We start from the raw sequence: 24,586 nt of genomic DNA, 5'->3' as shown, positions 1-24,586 counted from the left end.
GTGGGCAAGGATCCACAGCAGAAAAACTTATCTAAGTTGACTCTGATTGGCAGAAAACTGCCAATGTCATCCATTGAGACACAAAAAAAGTAATATTGCTTACTTTAATGAGCATAAATTTTACTAAACATAGCAAAAAATCATCAATCCATCTGGCATGGTGACACAGTGGCTAGCACTGCTGCCTCACAGCGCCAGAGACTCAGGTTCGATTCCTGGCTTGGGTCACTGTCTATGCAGAGTTTGCACATTCTCCCTCTGTCTGTTGGGTTTCCTCCGGGTGCTCCGGTTTCCTCCCACAGTCCAAAAATGTGCCGGTTAGGTGGATTGGCTATGCTAAATTGCCCCTTAGTGTCAGGGGGACTTGCTAGGGTAAATGCATGGGGTTATGGGAATAGGGCCTGGGTGGGATTGTGGTTAGTGCAGACTCGATGGGCTGAATGTCATCCTTCTGCACTGTAGGATTCTATGAATTCTATGAATTCTGAATTGCTGTCCTCATTATTAAATTTGGCTGATTATATTCTACAGCTAATATCACCTAGTGCCTCCAAACGACTGGGAGTATATGTTGCTCATAGAGTAGGTGATAATCTATGTCTTCATGTTTATTAGCATTGAACCCATTCTGGACAAGATATTTAACCAGTTCCAAATGAAAAGTGATCAGCTGTGTAGATTTTATTAACTTTGCCTGGAGTTTTTTTCATATTTTCACTGCCGAGTCATCAATGATTTTAATTTCTCATAGGTGCGGATACTTACCAATGTTTTCCTCCTGTCTATTGCAGTGCTCACAGCTGAATTCACATTTTCGACTTACATCTTTATTCTATGCGTCTTCTGACTCTTGACAAAGTTCGTTACTGAATGCCACTGGGTCAAACTGGACATATTCAGGATAACTCTGGGAAATAACCAAGAGATTGAAGGGTAAAAAGCAGAGCATTGCTGCAGGACATCATGGGTGGGATTATACAGCCGTGCTCACCCCAAAACTGGAAAATCCCGCCTGAGTTCAGTGGACCTTTGCGTAATCTGCCTCCCCTCCCCCCTGTCTGCTACAATTCCCGTGGCGCCTGGGACGGGAAAATTCCCTCCCATGGCAGAGTTTTCATTTTTCAAACTCTTCTACATTTTATGGAGTTTTGACGCCACTGCATTTGCATGATATCACCAATAGGTTATACTGGAAGTTAGCTTGATTGACAGGCTGAGCTTCCATTTGGACAAGCAGTAGTTCAAAGCAGCTGGGTGATGTGGGAGTCCAATCTGGGATAGGGAGGGGGAGAGATTCTTAAGCATTCTTGTTTGTGAGCGCAGATATCCATTAATCTGTTGAAACAGCTGCATCCAAAGGATTGACAGGTCTTTCTCCGTGATCTGTTTGATTAATTGCACAATGTTCAGCACCATTCGCGACTCTTCAAATACTGAAGCAGGCCATGTTCAAATGCAACAAGATCTGGACAATATCCAGGCTTGGGCTGACAAGTGGCAAGTAACATTCGCACCACACAAATGCCAGGCAATGACCATCATTGAAAGGGACCCTCTAACTACTGCCCTTTAACATTCGATGGTGTTACCATCACTGAATTCTCTACTGTCAACATCCTTGGAATTACCATTGACCAGAAACTCAACTGGACTCACCACATAAACACAGTGGCTACAACAGCAGGTCAGAAGCTAGGAATACTGTGGTGAGTAACTCACCTCCCGACTCCCCAAAGCCTATCCACCATTTACAAGGCACAAGTCAGGAGTGTCGATGGAATACCCGCCACTTGCCTGGATGGGTGCAGCTCCAACAACATTCAAGATGCTTGACACCATCCAGGACAAAACAGCTCACTTGATTGGCACCACATCTACAAACATTCAATCCCTCCACCACCGATGCTCAGTAGCAGCAGTGAGTACTATCGACAAGATGCACTGAAGCAATTCACCAAAAATCCTTAGAGAGCATCTTCCAAACCCATGGCCACTTCCATCTGGAAGGACAAGGGCAGCAGACACATGGGAAAACCGCCACCTGCAAGCTCCCCTCTAAGCCACTCACCATCCTGATTTGGAAATATATCGCAGTTTCTTCGCAGTTGCTGGGTCAGTGGGGAGAGCATGCGGGGAGAGCTCCACACCGACAGTTCCCCCAAGGCTAGAATTGAACCCAGGTCTCTGGCACTGTGAAGCAGCAGTTCTAACCACTGTGGCACCATGCCGCCCTGATTCTAGCTGTGAAAGTGAGGGGAGCACTAGTTACAGTGCTCATGGTGTTCATAGAGGGAAAGATACTACCCAAAAGACCCTGATTGACAGTGCACATTTGTATTTAGCAAGTTAAAACAGAATCATGTGCATTGGTGCTGTCTGTTAATACAGTTAATGTGTGTTCATGGAGATACTTTGGTGACTATTGGAGATTACATACCGCCCACAATCCAGTGGGTTCTGTTACTGGTAAAAGCTTAAAGTTTATTTATTAGTATCACAAGTAGGCTTACATTAATACTGCAATGAAGTTACTGTGAAAAACCCCTAGTCACCACAATCCGGCGTCTGTTCTGGTTCGGGTACACTGAGGGAGAATTTAGCACGGCCAATGCTCCTAACCAGCATGTCTTTCAGATGGTGGGAGGAGACCAGAGCCCCCAGAGAAAACCCACACAGACACGGGGAGAACATGCAGACTCTGCACAGACAGTGACCCAAGGTGGGAATCGAACCCAGGTCTCTGGCGCTTTGAGGCAGCAGTGCTAATCACTGTACCACCATGCCACCCGGTGGCAAAATTCCTTGCCAGATTATGCTTTCTGTGCACAGGCCAGTTGATGCTTAACACTCTTGTGGTGAAGATGAAAATCTACTCCATTGTCTATGCTGTTCTTCATTGAATAGTGTCATTGGATTTTTTAAAAATACAATTGGAAGGAAAGGCAGGTCTTTAGTTTAGTTCAGGGCCATACAGTGGCTCAGTGGTTAGCACTGCTGCTTCACAGCGCCAGGGACCCGGGTTCGATTCCCAGCTTGGGTCACTGTCTGTGCGGAGTCTGCACATTCCCCCCGTGTCTACATAGGTTTCCTCCGGGTGCTCCGGTTTCCTCCCACAGTACAAAGATGTACAGGTTAGATGCATTGGCCATGCTAAATTCTCCCTCAGTGTACCAGAACAGGTGCCGGACTGTGGCGACTAGGGGTTTTTCATAGTAACTTCACTGCAGTGTTGATGTAAACCTACTTGTGGCATGAACAAATAAATGAACTTTAATGTCTGATCTGAAAGATGACACTTTTGTCAGTGCAGCACTCCTTCAGCATTGTACTGGAGCATCAACCAAGTTCGTATGCTCAGATTTTATGGGCAAGGTTTGAATATAAGAGTGCTGCGACTGAGCCAAGATTACCACCCAATCATGGAAAATTGCCACCTGCTTTCAGTTGTAAATGGTTTAGCTGCAATTGTGACATTACGCCACCTTAGTTCTGAATTTCTCGACAGAATTTCTTCCCATCTGTCCCATTGAATCCCCATACCACTTCAAAAATAGCTATTAGAATTCAGCCACTGGCCTGTTGCCACTTTAGCACCAAGCTGGATTGCCGAATTAAACAGAGAACTCCAGTAGTCAAAGATTTCCAAATGATTAATGTGGGTTCAAAAATAAAAGTAGACATTGAACCTACTCAGCAGCCATAATAGAAAGCAGACAGATACACTTAATTATATGCTATGATGAAGTTTATTTTTAACTAGGTTGCGAAATAAAAGTCCCTTTAATCAGACGTTAACATGCCAAGTGTGTGTGCAAGGAAACAGCAGGCTGAAGGGTAACTTAACCAATTATTGTTGCATCATCCAAAAGCTGATAAGATTCTTCAGGGAAACCAATTTCATCTCATTCCAACTTCACAGCCCAGGCTCCTTGAGGCAGTGTATAATAAATTTGCTCTATTTAAGCTACTGATGAGATGGTGACTACGTACATCTGAAAATAGTTTCATGGAGACTGTAAGCTAAAAATGACTGCAATATTAATAGAATCATAAAATCATAGAGGCATTTATTGCACAGAAGGGGGCTATATTTCTTGTACTATCAGCTAATGGGAACCTTTTCCTTGTCTCCCTCATCCAAACCTGTTGGTATCTTGTACATCTCTGCCAAATGCCCCTCAAATCTCCACTCTCCAAGGAGAACAATCCCCACATAGAGTCATAGAGGTTTACAGCATGGAAACAGGCCCTTTGACCCAACTTGTCCATGCCGCCCGTTTTTTTTAAGCCCATAAGCTAGTGGGCGGCACGGTAGCACAGTGGTTAGCACTGCTGCTTCACAGCTCCAGGGATCTGGGTTCAAATCCCGGCTCGGGTCGCTGTCTGTGTGGAGTTTGCACATTCTCCATGTGTCTGCGTGGGTTTCCTCCGGGTGCTCCGGTTTCCTCCCACAGTCCAAAGATGTGCGGGCTAGGTTGATTGGCCATTTCTAAATTGCCACTTAGTGTCCCGGGATGCAGAGGTTAGAGGGGTTAGTGGGTAAATATGTAGGGATATGTGGATAGGGCCTGGGTGGGATTGTGGTTGGTGCAGACTCGATGGGCCGAATGGCCTCTTTCTGCACTATAGGATTCTATGATTCTATGATTCTAGTCCCAATTACCCCCATTTGGCCTATATCCCTCTACATCCATCTTACCCATGTAACTGTCTAAACGTTTTTTAAAAGACAAAATTGTACCCGCATCTACTATTATCTCTGGCAGCTTGTTCCAGACACTCATCACCCTCTGTGTGAAAAAATTGCACCTCTGGACACTTTTGTATCTCTCCCCTCTCACCTTAAACCTATGCCCTCTAGTTTTAGACTCCCCTACCTTTGCAAAAAGATATTACTATCTAGCTGATCTATGCCCCTCATTATTTTATAGACCTCTGTAAGATCACCCCTAAGCCTCCTACACTCCAGAGAAAAATGTCCCAGTCTATCAGCCTCTCCTGATAACTCAAACCATCAAGTCCCAGTAGCATCCAAGTAAATCTTTACTGCACTCTTTCTAGTTTAATAATATCCTTTCTATAATAGGGATCTTTAACCTAAACCTTCTCTAACCTAACCTTCTAGCTAAAATCCCCCATCCTTGGGACCATTGTGGGAAATCTCCTCTGCAACCTCCTAAGGACCCTCATATCTTTCCTAATGTGAGATGACCAAGAACTGGACATAACACTCCAGCGAGTTCCTTAAACAGAGCTTTATAAAGATTCAGCATAATTTCCCTGCTTTTGTACTCAATGCCTTTTTTTAATGAGACCCAAGATCCTTTATGCTTTCCTAACCACTCTCTCAACATGCCATCACATCTATATTGTTGCTCCCTATCCCTTCCGCCAAAGTGCATTACCTCACACTTTGTAGTAAATTCCATCTGTTACATGTCTACACATTTTGTTGGCCTTTCCTTGCCACTCAGAGGATGGTGAACTGGTGAAATTCTCTACCACAGAAGATCGTGGAGGCCAAGTCACTGCATATATTTAAAAAGGAAATAGATAGATTTCTAGATTCTAAGAGCATCAAAGGGTTTGAAGAAAATACGAGGGTGTAGCATTGAGATAGAGGATCAGCCATGGCAAAACAGACTCAAAGGGCTGAATTACCTACTCTTGCTCCTATTTCGAGGTTTCTTGGATGAAGGCCATGCCTTGGGATGTCGGACCTGACACATCATTAGAGGTTTAGATAGGCCACCAAAGAAAGCTGGTTCGGTAATAGAAATGTTATCCTGATGCAGAAAGGGGCCCTTTTGCTGAGCTTGTCCACAAACTAGCACCAGATCTGCCAAGAGTGAAATTAGTCTACACACAAAGGATTGGTAGGAGTTTGAAACTCTCTTTCACAAACAGTAGTTCATGCAGGATCAATTATTAACATTAAATTTGAGATTGATTGATTTTTGTAGTCCAAAGGTTTAGGGTTAATGTTAGGGTTAGGTATTGATAAGATGAAATGGTGGGCACAAAGAGTTAAGTTTCAGATCAGCCATGATCTCACTGAATGACAAAATAGGCTTGAAGGGGTAAGAAGCCTACTCCTTTTCCAACGTTCCTATATATTTGTATTGTTTAATTCTATGATTTGATTGTTTATCCAATTTTAACTTATGTTTTGAAGGGGCGATTTACTGTGATATGATCTCATAGGGCGGCACGGTAGCACAGTGGTTAGCACTGCTGCTTCACAGCTCCAGGGACCTGGGTTCGAATCCCGGCTCGGGTCGCTGTCTGTGTGGAGTTTGCGCATTCTCCCTGTGTCTGCGTGGGTTTCCTCCGGGTGCTCCGGTTTCCTCCCACAGTCCAAAGATGTGCGGGCTAGGTTGATTGGCCATTCTAAATTGCCCCTTAGTGTCCCGGGATGCATAGGTTAGAGGGGTTAGTGGGTAAATATGTAGGGATATGTGGATAGGGCCTGGGTGGGATTGTGGTTGGTGCAGACTCGATGGGCCGAATGGCCTCTTTCTGCACTGTAGGATTCTATGATTCTATAGTGGCACCCATTCAGTAATTCCCTTATGAATGCAAACTAAGATACTGAGAGCTAAAAGCTAGTCCACCATGGGAGTCAGAACAAGGTCTGCTGTTGATACCTGCTCATGATTTAGCTCTGATAGCAGTCACTGGATAGTGCCCAGGTTTGGCTAAAGGAACACTAAGCTTGACATGACAACAAGATACTTTGGGCTCATTATCGCAATCTCACCCTGCTCACTTTCCACTATGTGAATACAGACTGATGCCCAAAGCTTCATTACCCAAGAAGTATATCATTGGATTGAAACAGTCTGTTTGGTCAGGCTAGGTTCTTTAGAATTGATTACAATTTAATTCCATTGGAGGGTCAATTTGGTACACTGTTTCAATGGTTGGTTCCCAAGTGCTGTTGTCTAAAGTCCAGGGCCAGGTTACATATTCTGCTACTGATATTACAGGACACTAAGAAAGTCCAGTGCCAATTCTCTGCATGGTTGATAACAGGAATGGAAAAACAAGAATTGGTGGGCAGGGACAGTTGGATGGTGCATCGTATCTCCTAGTGGCTGGGTACAAGGTTTGGTAAAGCCCCTTCTTGCTGGTAATACATGTAGTCAGGTGTATTAAAGAGAAGAGTTAATTTCCACAAGTCGCATAAGTGTAACAGTGATGTGAAAACGTAACGGGTGTACTACTAACCTTCTTATTGAGATTGAAAAGGCAGCTAGCACCCTGAACCAAAAGCTGTGAATTGTCCACTGGTTTTTGATGCCCAGTGAGATTTCCAATAATTTGGAAAGTCCTCTGCATGATAGTTCAAATTATCCGTATTATTATTATCTTTCAATAGCATGGGACTTTAAGCTGCGTCATATGTGCCAAGTCTTAGATGCCATTATGGTATCCCATAATTGCACTCTAGTCATCTGATACTTTGTGAAAGAACACAGCCACCAACGCAAGGCATGGCATTTATCTGGGGCATTGGTCAGAGACAAATGTGGAACAATTCACTATCCAATGCAGGAACTGGTGTTTAGGTAAGGCTTTAGATAGTCACCAGATTGATTCCTGGGATAGCATGATTACCAGATGAGGGGAGATTGGGATGACTAGGCATATATTCACTGGGATTTAGAAGAATGAGAGGGGAATCTCATTGAAATGCATAACATTTTGAAAAGGCTAAGGATGCAGGGATGATGTTTCCTCTGGCTGGGGCAACTAGAACAAAGGGTCACAGTCTCAGAATATGGGGTAGGCCATTTCGGACTGAGATGAGGAGGGATTTCTTCACTCAGAGGGTGGTGCACCTGTGAAATTGTCTACTACTAGAGGCTGTGGAGGCCAAATCATGGAATATAGTTAAGAAGGTAATAGATTTCTAGACTCTAAAGATGTCAAGTGGTATGGGGAGAGTGCGGAAGCATGGCATTGAGATCGAGGATCCGCCATGATCATATTGAATGAGGGGCCGAATGACATACTCCTGCTCCTATTTTCTATGCATCTGGGATGAAAGCCATGCGCTCTGATGCAAGACCTGACACATCATTCGGGGTTTAGATAAGCCACTAAAGAAAGCTGGTTTGGTAATAGAAATGTTATCCTGATACAGAAAAGTGGCACTGTTTCTGAGCTTAAGAGCATATGGCTAGCGACACAGCATGTTTGTATGTTTTGTCTCTGTCTCTGGTAATGGTGACTGGGTGCCGAAAGTAGGAAACTGCCTGCAATGGCAAGTAGCAAACCTGTGAACCCACACAGAGATTAACTTAGCAATTAAGACATTTAGACATTTTGCCAACAAGGCACTGGTCTTTATAATGGATCTGGCAAGGTGCAGGAGACAGCATCTCAAAATATCCTGAAATTTCAATGTAAACATAGAAATATAGAAACCCTACAGTACAGAAAGAGGCCATTCGGCCCATCGAGTCTGCACCGACCACAATCCCACCCAGGCCCTACCCCCATATCCTTACATATTTACCCACTAATCCCTCTAACCTACGCATTCCAGGACACTAAGGGCAATTTTTAGCACGGCCAATCAACCTAACCCACACATTTTTGGACTGTGGGAGGAAACCGGAGCACCCGGAGGAAACCCACGCAGACACGAGGAGAATGTGCAAACTCCACACAGACAGTGACCCAAGCCGGGAATCGAACCCAGGTCCCTGGAGCTGTGAAGCAGCAGTGCTAACCACTGTGCTACCGTGCCGCCCCACGGTAAAGCAAGGACTGAAAGGGATTTTTTAAAAAGTTTGCCCTCAAAACTTCCTGCCAGCATTCTATTGCCTATAGTTCACTTTTCATGTCCAAAAATAACTAAAAAATTATGCTTCCAAATTGATATGTTTTGTTCTGAAACAGATGTAAAACTCAACATAGCATCACAGTAACTTCATTGCAGTGTTAATGTAAGCCTCACTTGTGACTAATAAATAAACTTTCAACTTTAACATCATCTGGACATGACCACTGAACTGTCAGTGAACACACTCATTTTAAAATAAAAGTTTAAACAAATACCGTGGAACAATTATTTAAATATACATGCAGACAATTAAACGTTTTACACTCAACATTAGAACTAGCATTTAAACTTGGCATTCTACCAACTAGTAAGCATCTCTCATAAGATGAATACCCTTCAATCTTGAGGAGCAAAGATTATTATATTGGTTTCAAATTAGATTCTTACCTCCAATAAAGTTTATTCTTTTAAAAGAAGACTTCCAAGATCAAGTTCGGATGTCCATGAAATTCTTTAAAAAATCATTGAATGAAGCCAAGTGCCAAAAAGAACATTTGATGATTTAGTTCAGGTTCTTTTTTAAAGTTCTTCTATCACAATCCAAGGATCTAAGTTTTTCCAACAGAAGAAAAAAAAGCACTCCTTGCATACATTGGAAGATCATCTGATGAAGAGTGAAATCCTGCTAAACACAATATAAAGTCCACCTGCAATAAATAGCCTTTAAAAATGAACGACTTCTCCACTATTTATTTATTCTATCAGTAATTCCCTCATCTCTTCCCTCAGTTCTCCCAGTTTGGAAGAGTGCTCACTGTATAAAGTTTCAGCGACCGTCTATAGACTAAACCCGACCGCCAGCCTATCCAATTATAGCAAACTTTGGGGGTATTTTGGTACTTGTGTATCTGAAACCAGCAAGTCAAATTAAACAGAGCCTTGTTGCCCTCCTTCATTAAGTTTTGAATCTCTCTCCCCTCTCCAGCCGGGTCTTTCTAAGTGTAATACAAATGTAAAGATACATCAGTGACGGGATGGCAAGCGGCTGTTTTTTTTTTAAGTTGTAAATTTTAGAATTGAGGTTTTTCAAAAATGATAAGCCAGCCTCCCGACAGGGAAATCGCGCCACCTTGTGCTGGAGTTTTAAACTGAGGATGAAAGGTCTGAAAAGGGGGTTCGCGAATTTTAATGATTATACGTCCGCAGCAATAAATAAACGCTGAAAATAAAATGTTAATGGAAGCAGCATCATCTAATTGCCTGGACAGATCCGGACTAATGCTCCTTGCATTAATACCGAACTACCTTTGAGAAACACCATGAATTTCCCACGTTATGTTGAGTCGCTCTAAAGTGGCTCAGTTCTGCATCAGAAGGAGCTAAAGTTGCAGTCCAGGAATTGATCTCATAGTCTAATCAACGGCTGACTAAAAAAGGCACCACGATAAAATATGTTCATCTGTTCTGCTACATATTAGGGGCTACCGTGGCACTATTCAGAGAACAGCATGGTGTTCTGCAGGGCAGGCTTTAACCAACTTTAGCCTGAGTCCAGTTGCTAGCGGTGTGGCAAAGTCAGAGTCTGAAGAAAGCCTAAGTTTGGAGGGTTCGGGTCGGTTCCGGGGATTGGAAAGTGCGAAGGAAGTTCAACATAGGATGAATAATTTTCAAATTGGAGCCTTCGGTTTTGACAGCGCTACAAAGGGGAACAGCAGCAAATGTAACAAAAAGTCATGGTCAATATCGGAGCAAATCATTGATGTGCATCTTACTTGCGATGTGGAGATGCCGGCGTTGGACTGGGGTAAACACAGTAAGAAGTCTCACAACACCAGGTTAAAGTCCAACAGGTTTATTTGGTAGTGGCTAGTGGCTTGTGCTACCAAATAAACCTGTTGGACGTTAACCAGGTCTTGTGAGACTTCTTACTGATCTTACTTGCTGCAGACAGTAGCAAAGCATCCGGCACTAATATTCACATAGAAATAAAAAAAAAGTGTTGACTACATTACCTCTCAGTTGATTGGGACATGATGCATTCTAACTGTCTGAATGTCTCCCGATTTGGAAAGTAAATCTTTTATTAAAAAAAAGTTTTATATGCTGGTGTTATCTTGGGTCGTGAAGGAAGCCCAGTCGATCACTTGACTGTGTCTACACTTCCCACTGCCTCCGAAAAGCAACCAGCATAGTCAAGGACCCCAAGCACCCTGGACATACTCTCTTCCACCTTCTTCCCCAGGGAAATAGATACAAAAGTCTGAGGTCACATAGTAAACAATTCAAGATCAGCTACTTCCCTGATGCCATCTGACATTTGAATGGACCTGCCTTATATTCAGTTGATCTTTCTCTACGTCCTAGCTATGACTATGACACTACATTGTGCACTCTCTCCTTTCCTTTTCTATGAAAGGTATGCTTTGTACAACGTACAAGAAACAATATTATTCACTGCATACTAATAAATGTGACAATAATAAATCAAATCAAAACCAAACCAAAAACCCTAATTGTTAAGAATGCAGGGGAACATCATGTTGAAACTACTGTACCATTATCAAGTGCAACTTCAAAACATGATATTAACGATTTGGATGAGAATTTAGGAGGTATGGTTAGTAAGTTTTCAGATGACGCCAGGGTTGGTGGCATAGTGGACAGTGAAGAAGGTTATTTAGGATTGCAGCGGGATCTTGATCAATTGGGCCAGTTGGCCGATGAATGGCAGATAGAGTTTAATTTAGATAAATGTGAGGTGATGCATTTTGGTAGATTGAACCACGCAGGATTTACTCAGTTAATGGTCAGGTGTTAGGAAGAGTTATGGAATAGAAAAAAGAGATCGAGGGGTACAGGTTCATAGCCCCTTGAAAGTGAAGTCACAGGTGCTCAGAGTGGTGAAGAAGGCATTAGACATGCTTAGTTTCATTGGTCACAACATTAAATACAGGACTTGGGACATCATGTTGAAGTTGTACAAGACTTTGGTAAGGCCACACTTCAAATATTGTGTACAGTTCTTGTCACCCTATTATAGAAAGGATATTATTAAACTAGAAAGAGTGCAGAAAAGATTTACTAGGATGCTACCAGGACTTGGTAGTTTGAGTTATAAGGAAAGACTGGAAAAACTGAGACTTTTTCCCCTGGAGCATAGGAGGCTTAGAGGTGATCTTATCGAGGTCTATAAAATAATGAGGGGCATAGATCAGCTAGATAGTCAAGATCTTTTCGCAAAGGTCGGAGAGTCCAAAACTAGAGGGCATAGGTTTAAGGAGAGAGGAGAGATACAAAAGGGTCCAGAAGGGCAATTGTTTCACATAGAGGGTGGTGAGTTCAGGTCAGAAACTCCAAAGTGTTTTATGGAGCTCATCTGGATCATAATTTTTGCCTCTTGAATTTGGCTCGGATAAACATGATATGTTTCACTTCAGGTATGATAAAAATGACCCACTAGGGAGCTTTTATCAAACAAAGTTAATTTAAGAATACAGTTAATGTGCATAGTAATAAAATTAGCAAGAATTCTCATCACTTACAAACAAGAAACAAAACAACCACTATAATGTACAACCCTTAACAAATATATGTATTGTGTTCCAATCAAACCAATCCTGTAGACAATGGACCCTTTAAACAGGATTAACACAGCAAAGACTAAGACCTTTGGATGAAGTCCGCAGTTCTCTGGATAGACTCAGAACAGTTTGAAGTCAGAACAGCTTCCCAGACCAGGGAGTCTCTCTAGTCAAGCCACCAACAGCAGATTTTTTACTCCAGGAAGGCTTCCAGATTAACAGCAGGATTTCCCAAAATCAGGGAGAGAGAGAGAGAGAGAGGCTGCTTTCAGTCTGATGTCCACTCCCTTCTAAAACTAAAGCTCAAAACTGTAGGCAAACAGAAAAAAAACCTTGAATTCCTTAGGAAGGGAAAAAACCCCGACCAGAACCTATGACCTTCCTCCTAACAATGCAGGGCCATAAAACCAATCCCAGAATAAACATACACAACCCTCATTTAAGGTATTGAAGTAGAAATAAAAGGACATCTCCAGTCAAGCCAGTAACAAATGACATCAGCTGAAACTGTGAGCTAAGAAAACACTGAAGCTGTGAGAGCTGCAGAGATCATGATTTTAAAAAAACCTTTCTTAAAGATACACTAATGTTACACTCAGTTAGGCCACTTTTGTTTTATTTATTAGAGGCACAAGTAGTCTTACATTAACACTGCAATGAAGTTACTGTGAATATCCCCTAGTCGCCACACTCCGGCGCCTGTTCGGGTACACTAAGGGAGAATTTGACATTGCCCAATTTACCTAACCTGCACATCTTTGGACCATGGGAGGAAACTAGAGTACCCGGAGGAAACCCATGCAGACATGGGGAGAATGTGCAAACTCCACACAGACAGTGACCCAAGCCGAGAATTGAACCCGGGTGCCTGGTGCTGTGATGCAGCAATGCTAACCACTGTGCCACCATGCTGCCCCTGCCACCATGCTGCCCCCATCAAAAGACAGGATCCCATTGAGTGGATAGAACCCTATCCAGACTTTCTCCCAGTGGATACAAGAAGCAAACTATTGGGCCGTCTGATCTGTAGAGATAGAACATAGAACATAGAACAGTACAGCACAGAACAGGCCCTTCGGCCCATGATGTTGTGCCGAGCTTTATCTGAAACCAAGATCAAGCTATCCCACTCCCTATCATCCTGGTGTGCTCCATGTGCCTATCCAATAACCGCTTAAATGATCCGTATACAAAAAAAACATGAAATTGGGGGAAAGAGGAAGGCAGAATTCCTTTCACATTGTTTACTTATTGTCGGATCATTTTGACTCCACTGCAAGAGCAGAGATAATGAGAAAAGGACTTACCATTGCAACTGGGTGCATGATTGCCATCCATGCAGCATCAGGGTGGCAGAAGGTATTCAGTTTGGCTTAGTGTTCCCCTTATAATGAGGGGGGACATCGGCAGGATGGACATTGAGATGAAGTTAGGAAGGAGGAGTCATAGAGGTATACAGCGCAGAAAAGGCCCTTCGGTCCATCACGTTTGCACCCGACAGTAACTACCACTAAATTTTCACCAATCCCGTTTTCCTGCAATTGACACATATCCTTGAATGTTATGATATTTCAAGTGCTCATCCAAGTATTGTTTAAAGGTTGTGCATTATCAACAATATAGACCTGCTTCTGTGCTGTAAAATTTTATGCAATTCTGTGCAAAGGCCCAGTGACTGTTCCAACTTGTGTTTGTAGGCAGTAGATTGACAGCAGGCATCAGCCTGTAATACCCTGAATGATTATAGAGCCGTGTGTGTGTGGACGCAATGAATGGTCACTTGGACAAGGTGAAGTCGGCACTCTTGGTACCACATTCTGATCTGAATTTTGCATTCAGAAGACAAAGGGAGGAAAGTTGGAGGAAATCAAAGGGGAGAAAAATAAACAGAAAGAGAACATGCATCTTCTTTTCTGTAAATCCCGCAGCACTTTCTTCTGAGAAAAAACTCCAGTAGAAGAAACATAAAGAACATATTACACGCAGATGTTCTCCGAAGATTATTATTCTTCAATTTCATCTAAAGAGCTGTCATTTCTGTCCATAAATAAAGTGTTGACTGCATAGCGTGAATGATTATTTTTAGTTTAATGCAAGACTGATGGTGAAAAACTGATATAGTACAATCTTTACTCAGACACTGACAGCTATTTTTCTTTCTCTGTCATTTTCTGCAGAGGACTAATGTGTCTCAAGGACAATTTGTTGCTTTAGTGATTGCAGTGATGTTTCAAATGGTAAACAGCACAAGGGGCATTTACTGGAGAAGAGGGTTTCTTAAAATGTTATTTCCTCTCGAAGAAACCTTCAGTAAATTCGGAGCAAATGGTATATAAAACGCTATGTCAAAGCAGAAAGGCTTAATCCCTCAGCTGACATATATAAAAACCAAACATCTGCCCATTATCACCTTGCAATTGGTGGGAGCCAGCTGTGTGCGAATTGGCAGTCTCCTTACAGTACAATGATTAAACTTCAAAAGTACTCCATTGGCTAATAAGCACATTGGAGCACCCTGAATTTGTGAAAGGTGCTAGACAAATGCAAATCCTTCCTCCTTTAATGGAAGGTTCTGGTGAAGGGCAGGTCGAAAGTAAGATTGTAAGTATGGTTGCTTACACCCATCCTATGTTTGTATCTGTAGCTTCTAAATCAGAAGCTCTTGCAGGATGAGGTGAGAAGACAAATTTGGCCAAGGACTCATCAATGGCTGCTCCAATAATGGTGAGCATCATCCCCATCACTGAGGTAAGGACATGCAGGCATGTATTCCCCAGCCGAATAGCTGCTGCCTCTGGTCATGTGCGGGCAGCTCGCTATAGGTGTGGAGCAAACCCACTCCATGCCGGCACAGCCCGCAGCTGTGACATGCTGCGAATGGGCTTGACAGGGACCACCTGGGACTTCCGCCCCTTACCAATCCAATTGCCTGGCAGTGCCACCAGTCCAGGCAGCACCAAATATATATTAATGATGAGAAGGAAGAAGGCTTTGTGGATCCACGGAACTGGTATGTATGTGGTCCTGGGCAAGCAGTATTTTAGCTGGTCAGTGAGAGGTGAGAGGGTTGGCTTTAAGCTTGAAGTGGTGTTAGGAAAAAAAGGGGTTCGATCATTGAAGAGGATGCCCCCCATATCCTTCCTTCCCTTTGAATACTTGAAGATCAGGCTGCCCACTCCCGCCCAGCTGCCCACGCCAAATCGCTTCTGGTTGTGGGCTGCATATTGTCAGGGTCAAGCCTAATTGACCCTTGATTAACTATTTAAATATGGTGCCGATTTCGGCACCCACCCACCTCCCACCTCTCGTATCATGCGGGTGAGTTGGGGGTGGGTGGGAAGGTGGGCATCTGCCCATTTTGCATACCCTCCCACTAGAACCATGCCTGATGAGGGTATATAAAATACAGCCCCTGGTTTCAGCAGTACTATTTGAGTGAGGGTGAAGTGAAGCATGTGAATATTAGAAATGAGTTGTGTTTGAATAAGATTGTTGGTAAATGAATGGTGCATTGGGCAGTGCGTCAGACTAATGTAACAGTTGGCAGGCAGGATATGACATAAGAAAATGCATTCCGTGACCTTGATCACTCATGTGAACTTATTGAACTTTTACAGCATTACGTCTATCTCCTCAGAGTTTGATTCCTGACATTGACTAACTGGTCCCACTCTCTTCTGAGAGAGGGTTAATCTGGTGGGTCTCTTGGCCCCTGGTGAATAGAACAGATCTCTCCTCCTCTGCACCTCCTCCACACGCATCCAGTGCAGTGTCAGAAGACCACGAAACTCATTGTCTTTGATGTTGAAACACAGAGAATCACAGAATTGTTATGGCACAGAAGGAGGCTACTTGGCCCGTTGTGTCTGCATCGGCTCTCCAAATGAGCGTTATGACTTAGTGCATTTCTTTGCCTTTTTCCCTGTACTATTTAAATCATCATCAAATGCCCTCTTGAATGCCTCGATTGAACATGCCTTCTCCACACTTCCAGGCAGTGCATTCCAGACCCAAACCATTTGTTGTGTGAAGTTATTTTTCACATCACATTTGCTTCTTTTTCAAATCACTTTAAATCTGTGCCCTCTCATTTTTGACCCTGTTACAAGAGGGAACAGTTTCTCCTTTATCTACTCTGTCCAGCCCCCTCATGATTTTGAACATCTCTATCAAATCTCTTCTTAGCCCTCTTCTCTCCAAGGAGAACAGACACATTTAAACATCATAACATGACCATCTTTGATTTGATTTGATTTATTACTGTCACATGTATTAGCATACGCCAAAACATACAGTTCATAGAGAAGGAAACGAGTGCAGAATGTAATGTTACAGTCATAGCTCGGGAGTAGAGAAAGATCAACTAAATGTGAGATAGGTTCATTCAAAAGTCTGATGGCAGCAGGGAAGAAGCTGTTCTTGAGTCGGTTGGTACATGACCTCAGACTTTTGTATCTTTTTCCCGACGGAAGAAGGTGGAAGAGAGTATGTCTGGGGTGCGTGGGGTCCTTAATTATGCTGGCTGCTTTGCCGAGGCAATGGGGAGTGTAGACAGAGTTAATGGATAGGAGGCTGGTTTTCGTGATGGATTGGGCTACACTCATGACCTTTTGTGGTTTCTTGCAGTCTTGGGCAGAGAAGGAGCCATGCCTATTTACTATATCTACATATCTATCTACACATCTACACTTAACTGAAGTTCCTCATCCCTGAAACCATTCTCATAAATCTCTTCTGCACTCTCTCCAATGCATTCACATCCTTCCTGAAATGTATACAATACTGGTTAGATGTCTAACCTGTGTCTTTTGCAATTTCAGCATAACTTCCTTGCTCTTGTATTCTATTCCCCTATTAATAAAGCCCAGGATCCTCTTCTGTCACCATGGCTTTGGTGGCTATTTTGCTATTCTTGTGTCCGTCCAATGCTAGAATCAGTTGCAGAATTATATCCAGCACCTTCTCCAGCCACAATGCACCTTTCCTTTCAGGCGGACAAAACAGAAATAAACTAGGAACATAGAAACCAAACGAGAAAACACTGGAAAATCTCAACAGGTCTAGCAGCATCTGTAAACAGAGAAAAGAGCTGACGTTTCGAGCCCATTGAATCATTGAATCCTACAGTGCAGAAGGAGGCCATTCGGCCCATCAAGACTGCACTGACCACAATCCCACCCAGGCCCTATCCCCATAACCCCATGCATTTACCCTAGCTGGTCCCCCTGACACTAAGGGGCAATTTAGCATGGCCAATCCACCTAACCCGCACATCTTTGGACTGTGGGAGGAAACTGGAGCACTCGGAGGAAACCCACGCAGACATGGGGAGAACATGCAAATTCCGCATGGACAGTAACCCAAGCCAGGAATCGAACCCAGGTCCCCGACGCTGTGAGGCAGCAGTGCTAACCACTGTGCCACCATGCCGCCAAAGTTGAGCTTTGACAAAGGGTCATCTGGACTTGAAACGTCAGCAATTTTTTCTCCTTACAGATGCTAACAGACCTGCTGAGATTTTCCAGTGTTTTCTCTTTTGGTTTCAGATTCAAGCTTCTGTAGTAATTTGCTTTTTTATAGGAACATAGGAATTAGGAGTAGAAGTATGCAAATTCAGCCCTTCGAGCCTGCTCTGCCATTTAATCAGATCACGGCTGATTTCCCACTGGTCTCAAATCCATCTCCCCACTGTTCCCCATATCCACTTATCCCTTTTTTTATTAGAAATATGTCCATCTCCTTCTTGAAACCATTCAACGACTCAGGCTCCACCGTGCTATAGGGCAGTGAGTTCCACTAATTCACCACTCTCTGCGAGAAGTAGCTTCTCCGCATCTCAGTTTAAACTCTACTGCCTCTCAACCTAAACCTGTGACCTGTTGTTCTAGATTGCCCCATAAGATGAAACATTTGGTGTACATTTACTTTATCAATTTCTTTTAAAATCTTATATACCTCGATCAGATCCCCTCTCATCCTTCTAGACTCCAGCGAGTACAAGCCCAAACTGTTTAACCTCTCCTCATACGTCAACCCCTTCATCCCTGGAATCAATCTGGTGAACCTCCTCTGAACTGCCTCCAATGCCATCACATCCTTCCTCGAATAAGGAGACCAAAACTGGACACAATACTCCAGATGTGGTCTCACCAACACACTATACAATTGCAATAACACTTCCCTACTTTTATACTCCAGTCCTTTGGCAATAAATGCCAACATCCCATTTGCCTTTTTTAAAAGCTGAAAATGCTGGAAAAACTCAGCAGGTCTGACAGCAGCTGTGCAGAGGGAAACGTTGTTAACGTTTCGAGGACCCATGACTCTTCTTCACTATTCAAGTAATGCAGGCTAGCTTTAACTGATGCTGGCTTCTTACAATGTTGCTGTTCTACCTGAGACATGCAGCCACTTAACACTGTGGTTAACACTGGCTGCATACTGCAATCATGTTAATTAGCAGGCAGCATAATATTTGCTTTCTGCATGAATTTTAAGCAACAGGCGAATGCCACATTGCAATCCTGTGCCTGTTTTCGGCAGCTAGTCCCTTGTAGAATAAGTAGAAAATAGGAGCAGGATTTTCAGCCCTATGATTCTAAGTGCTTTGCTCCGCAACAAAAAAAGTATGCCCAGGAACTAATGGAATCTAGTGATGTATTGGTTAAATGTAATCTGCAATTAACACAGATGCTATGACAAATGTCAGTAGATCTCTTTGAATTATAACCATTCCTCTGAGGATTCGGCCTTGATATCCACCTTAGTACCATCTGTGCACTTGGCACTGAAAACATTTAATTCCAAGCAAACCAGCGTACTTATTGTGCGATAATGTACCAGTGATTGAAGTTCAACCTTCAAACTGGCATATCTTTATTCTGGTGCACACAGGAATTACATAATTATAGTCAGAGAAATTCAAAATTAACTTGCATATTCATAACATAAGGAACAAATAGATTTTGTGAAATTTTAAAAGTGTTGCCATCATCCATTTTATTCACATATGAGCTTCCATTTGGATGATCAGCTTTTTAATGGGAATAATTGAGTGCCAATGGCATTCCTTTCACCATATTCAAAATTGCTTCTCCTTTGTTATTCAAATTTGTCATTTACAGTGAGATTTTTCCTTCCATCGTTCAGCCTCAGTAAACTCCTGCTTTCGAGAGTAGAATCAATTGCAATTTATGGGAAATATAAAATGGAAAAATAACACAGAATATTGAATTTAATGTGCAGCAGACAAACCTTCCCATGGTGCGTTATATGAGCTCTCCCTACTGGATATGATGACCTGTTTTTCAGCAGTTGGCACTTTGCTGTTATATATTTCCCTTGGTAATTTGCCGATGCAAAACTAATTTCTCAAAGCATCAATTGTTACTGACTTGAAGTACATTGTCATTTGTCTGAAAGTTCCTTTCCATTTGCTGAAACTATGTATGCTATCCACTACTTTTTCTTACACATTTTCTTCTGGCTCCATTGTTAAGTAGCTTACTTGCGTGACAGTGTTCCTTCTCTGTCTGCTGGCTCGCAATGTTAAGTTCTTCATTGATGTTACTGTTACTAAAGGTTAATCGTAATGGTTTTAAAGGCTTAGACTTATCATGTGTTCCATCATCATGGCCTTTTCCTTGTCTCAGCCTCAGCCTCCCTCTTACAGCATGAAGTGAGGCTACAGGGTTTTCATGTGAAACATACACCTGCGTATCACATGCCTTTTCAGATTTACCATTTATGTTTGTGTTCTTTGGAATTGAGGGTTTATTTGGAAGTGCCGGTTCTTTGATTTTCCGGTCAGTGTTTGAATTCGGGATCTTGGCTAGGAGAAACGGTGCTTCATGCAGCAGATTTTTTGGGGCTTTTTGGTTTTCTAGAAAGGTCTTTTCAGCCAGCTTTATCTTCTCCAAGTTTTCCAGCTGCTGGTGATTCCTCACTTTCTTTGGCTGGTGTTCAATGCTAATTGCTCCATTGGAAGCCAGCTTATCTGCGGCTAACTTGGCCTCCATTTGAACGTTTCTAAGCTTCTCAAGTTGGGCTTTCTTGACCTCCTCGGAGAGTGCTAACGGAGCCAACTTTATTGGCTTTTTAGGAGGGAGTTTGTCTAATTCATCCTTGGCTTCTTGGTATGACTTTGTTGATGTAAACTTGAGCTGTCGCACATCGGGGTTGGCAGATAAGGCTACATCATCATGACTATCCACATAACTGACATAACCATCACCACTGCATGCTGAATGATTGACACCAGGTGCATTCAAGCTTTTTCTGCCTTTAGTTTGGCTGAGATTGAGAATGCTTAGCTTATTGGAGGCAGCTTTAAGTTTGAATTCTGACTTCCCCGCAGTTGGGACTCCCTTGAAAACAAACAATATGGTTAGAGTTTTAGAAATATATGATGTACAGGGTGGTGTCACACATTCTCAAATAGGCCTTTGGTATCTTTAAAAGACAGAAACATTTTAATTAGCAAATCAATCAAAACAGATTTAAGAAGAATAATAAGGAAAGATATCTACTATTTTCTATTCTACATATCCTTTTTGTTCTAACTTATACCTTTTTCTGATTCTTCAACAGAAAGTGGATAATATTCAATTCTGAGACCTCTACCAACACTGTTCATGAACCTGGCACAAGATTGGCAGAGATTATTCCCTCTCTCTTGAGTCTTATCACCATTGCCCTAAGTAAATTGGCTAATAGGGAACAGTGGAGTAATTTATATATCTGACCATTTTGGGAGCACAGTATAACTTCTGTTAAAGAAAAGTACCATACACATATACATGTCGAATCAAGCTTGTTTTTGTGTATCTCCTATGATTTCAGACAATATTCAGATAACGTAAATCTTATTTAAACTAATACCTTTCTTAAAGTTTATTTATTAGTGTCACACGTAGGCTTATATTAGCACTGCAATGAAGTTACTGTGAAAATCCCATAGTCACCACACTCCGGTGTCTATTCGGGTACACTGAATGAGAATTTAGCATGGCTAATGCACCTAACTAGCACATCGTTCAGACTGGACTATGGGAGGAAACTGGAGCACCCGGAGGAAACCCACACAGAGGCAGGGAGAACGTGCAGACTCCACACAGATAGTGGCCCAAGCTGAGAATCGAACCTGGGTGCCTGGCACTGTGAGGCAGCAGTGCTAACCATTGTGCCACCATTCCGTCAAAAGCATCGATCAGTTTGTTGATATTGTGAACTGGAATTGTGTAATGGCAGGATTCTCACCATTAGAGTACGGGTGAATATTAAGTGATAGTCAATTTTGACATCTTCTCCTCCATAAGTTATTTGAACTTTTTATGTGATTGCTGCTGGCAATAGGAGCAGGGAAACTGAGTGACAACATATGGACTAATTGAATTTTGCTAACAGTAACCCAGGCTGCTTCAATAATCACACCATTTCATCATACTGATGGAGAATGTAGGGCTTAGACACATAATGGTCTTCATAATGTTCTACTTGGTTTTGCTAAGTGATAACTCCAGTAGAAGATGGTACGGTGAAGCAATTAGGCCTTGAAGAAACCATTCAATTGTCCTGGAAAAAGATGGAAAATGTGACTTCCATCCTGTAAACTATAACATCACAGGGTATTGGTACTATGCCATTTAGGAAGATATAGTTAAAAAAAAGAAAAATAATGGCATTTGTATGTTGCATTTCATGACCTCAGGGAATCCCGAAATGGCTTACAACACCGCTCCAAATCCTGTACCGGCTGAGGTTATTCATGAAGGCCCCGCCTTCTCAACCTTGCCCCTTGCCTGAGGAGTGGGGATCCTCAGGTTAAATCACCACCAGTCAGCTCTCCCCCTGAAAGGGGAAAGCAGCACATGGTCATCTGGGACTTTTTTTAAAATTCATTTGTTGGACATGGGCAGAACTGGCTGGCCAGCATTTACGCTGGCATCTCCACATCACAACATATATTGCCCATCCCTAGTTGCCCTTGAGAAGGTAGTGGTGATCTGCCTTCTTGAATCGTTACAGTCCATGTGCTTTGGGTTGACCCACAATGCCAGGAAGGAGGGAATTTCGGGATTTTAACCCAGCGACTGCGAAGGAACGGCTATATACTCCCAAGTCAGGATTGTGAGTGGTTTGGAGGGGAACATGCAGGTCATGGTGTTCCCATGTATCTACTGCCCTTGTCATTCTAGATGGAAATGGTCATGGGGTTGGAAGGTGCTGTCTAAGGATCTTTGGTGAATTGCTGCAGTGCATCTTTTAAATAGTACACAGTGCTGCTACTGAGCATCGGTGGTGGAGGGAGTTGATGTTTGTGGCAACTTTACTTAACTTTGCAGCCAATGAAGTCTTTCAAGTTATAACTTTGGAAAGCAGAGTTGGAATAAATGGGTGCTTTTCTGGTTGGCAGTTGGTGACTAGTGGTGTGCCGCAGGGATCGGTGCTGGGGCCTCAACTGTTTACCATATACATAGACGATCTGGAGGAGGGGACCTAGTGTAGGGTAACAAAATTTGCGGATGACCCAAAGATGAGTGGGAAAGTGAATTGCGTGGAGGATGCGGAAAATCTGCAGAGAGATTTGGATAGGCTAAGTGAATGGGCGAGGATCTGGCAGATGGAGTATAACGTTGACAAGTGTGAGGTTATCCAATTTGGAAGGAATAATAGTAAAATGGACTATTATTTAAATGGTGAAAAATTACAACATGCTACTGTGCAGAGGGACCTGGGAGTCCTTGTGCATGAATCGCAAAAACTCAGTTTGCAGGTGCAGCAGGTGATCAAGAAGGCAAATGGAATGTTGGCCTTTATCGCGAAGGGGATGGAGTATAAAAGCAGGGAGGTCTTGCTGCAATTGTACAAGGTACTGGTGAGGCCGCAACTAGAGTACTGTGTGCAATTTTGGTCCCCTTATTTGTGAAAGGATGTATTGGCCTTGGAGGGAGTACAGAGAAGGTTCACCAGGTTGATACCGGAGATGAGGGGGTTAGCTTATGAGGAGAGATTGAGTAGATTGGGCCTGTACTCGTTGGAGTTTAGAAGGCTGAGGGGAGATCTTATAGAGACATATAAGATAATGAAGGGGCTAGACAGGGTAGAGGCAGAGAGATTCTTTCCACTTAGAAAGGAAACAAGAACTAGAGGACACAGCCTCAAAATAAGGGGGAGTCAGTTTAGAACAGAGTTGAGGAGGAACTTCTTCTCTCAGAGGGTAGTGACTCTCTGGAATTCTCTGCCCATTGAAGCAGTGGAGGCTACCTTGTTAAATATGTTTAAGTCACAGGTAGATAGATTTCTGATCAATAAGGGGATTAAGGGTTATGGGGAGCGGGCGGGTAAGTGGAATTAAACCACTGTCAGATCAGCCATGATCTTATTGAATGGCGGGGCAGGCTCGAGGGGCTAGATGGCCTACTCCTGCTCCTATTTCTTATGTTCTTATGTTCTTAAATGTGGCAGCTCACTTGTGTACACCATGATCCAACAACATAATGAGTTAATAATCAGATAATTGGATTTAGTTATGTTGGTTGAGGGATAAATATTGGCCTGGATAACAGGAAAAGTCCCCATCTCTTCCTTAAGTAGTCCCATAGGATCCTTTCTGACCACCAGAGATATTAAATGGGGCCTGTAAATAGGGCCTGGGTTTAATGTCTTTTCTGAAAGATGGCACCTCAAAATTACTCACTTTTCATGATACAAGAGTGGCAACCTAGATTATTTTGGTATCCTGGTTATTTTGATAATTTTGGGTTCCTTTAGTGTGTTTAAAATTTGAAAAAAAAAACTAAGAAGTAGAGTATGAATGAAAAGCACAAATGACTTTTTTCTTTGCACAAAATATAACTCAATTTTAAGTAAGTTATCTGGGAAGGCCATTGTAGCAACTAATATAAATAAGTCAAGAGGCAACTAGACTTGTTTTGGAGGGGAGTTTGAAGGACTGATAAAAAAGGTAAGGTTGAAAGGGGGATTTTATATTATGCGAATTAATTTGGTTATAATTATTAAATAGTTAGGGTGGAGTAGGGGAGTAGGTTGGAAGGGTGGATGCTCCATGAAACCTTTAACTTTAGTTATGCCTCTCACCCATTTCTACCTTTTCCAAATGGAATATCGCATACAACATCCATTATGCTTCCAACTCTAACTTGGAAGAACTCATTGATATTTTAGTTATCTCTCGCTTGACAATAATCAC

General features: G+C 42.7%; 1 protein-coding gene across 3 annotated transcripts in view; it reads right to left on the bottom strand.

The window, feature by feature from the left end:
• The window catches only part of col22a1 (collagen, type XXII, alpha 1), a 339,481-nt gene extending 329,845 nt beyond the window's left edge, over nt 1-9,636 (bottom strand). For 2 of the 3 annotated variants that reach the window (XM_078215791.1, XM_078215792.1), the window contains exon 1: nt 9,242-9,636. The gene's annotated coding sequence lies outside the window, so the exon portion shown is untranslated. The remainder of the gene's footprint in view (nt 1-9,241) is intronic. The other variant, XM_078215793.1, reaches the window with a different exon arrangement.
• Nucleotides 9,637-24,586: the final 14,950 nt, after the last annotated feature.

The sequence above is a fragment of the Mustelus asterias genome, chromosome 7 (assembly GCF_964213995.1).
Source record: "Mustelus asterias chromosome 7, sMusAst1.hap1.1, whole genome shotgun sequence".
Taxonomy (NCBI): Eukaryota; Metazoa; Chordata; class Chondrichthyes; order Carcharhiniformes; family Triakidae; genus Mustelus; species Mustelus asterias.
Note: the sequence above shows the minus strand (reverse complement) of the source record. Positions and strands in the feature narration are given on the sequence as shown.